Source organism: Elephantulus edwardii, unplaced genomic scaffold, assembly GCF_000299155.1.
Source record: "Elephantulus edwardii isolate Elephantulus edwardi_28Jun2011 unplaced genomic scaffold, EleEdw1.0 scaffold00012, whole genome shotgun sequence".
NCBI lineage: Eukaryota > Metazoa > Chordata > Mammalia > Macroscelidea > Macroscelididae > Elephantulus > Elephantulus edwardii.
In genome coordinates, this window is record NW_006399762.1 from 13,226,804 (window position 1) to 13,227,823 (window position 1,020).

Here is a 1,020-nt window from a genome sequence, read left to right on the forward strand (position 1 = left end):
TAAAGGAATATTGTAAAATATTCTATCATGTACTTTATACTTATCAAGAGACACATGTCCCTGGAGAATGACAACATATTTTGTAAAGTAGAAAGTAGAAGATAAAATTAGAAAGTCAATGAGGAGGGACTTTAATGAGGCAAATTGGGAAAAGTGAATGGTGTAAGAATGTTCTAGGCATAGTAATAATTGTTAGTGTTACCAAGATAAATCACTCAACTAACAAAATCAATTTAGATAATTTATTCAGTATTTAATATCCATTGGAATGAAGAAAATCTTTAGGCTACACAGGTTAAAACATGTTGACCCTGCTGACAGATAATTGGTAGATATTGCTCTAGAACTGAAACAAGAATTTGCAACTAAGGTTAAATTTTCATTGGGAACAAAAGAGAGAAAATAAACACGAAACTCATTTTCATCAATTAGAATCTACTTACACTTGAGTGGGTTAAAGTGTTCATGATTTACACAGCAGGAGACTGTCCATCTTTGTCCTTCAAACTTTCAGTGGATTTGAACTTGCAGAAAGACATGTATGGCCTTTTGCTTTGCAGTGCAACTCAAGAAAGAAGGTCAAGAAAACAGAATAAGCTACTACTGTATATCTATGCTAGATGAGCTACAAAGATTGATACAAATGACAATTCAATAAACAGAGGTCAAAGATTTGCAAATATTTTAGTTATTACCTTAGTTTCCTAATGCTGTTATAATGGAGAAATGTGAAATTTTTATGTGTATGTCAAATTTAGGATGCAAACCCTTTAGTAGGACTTCCAATCAATTTTACAGGAAAGTACTTATTTCCTTTAGCATCTATAGACCCATTGTTCTTGGAAGATTTCCATATGTCTTGGCTTTCTCCTAATTCAAGAAACTCTCTCATAAAGTGGGGACAGATCCAGAAGGACACATTTTACTCCTGGAAATGCTTTCTTAGTGACACGGAAGTTCACCTTTCCTTAATTACTCTCTGCCTCTTTTAATTAGAATATGTTGTTGTTGTTATGTGCC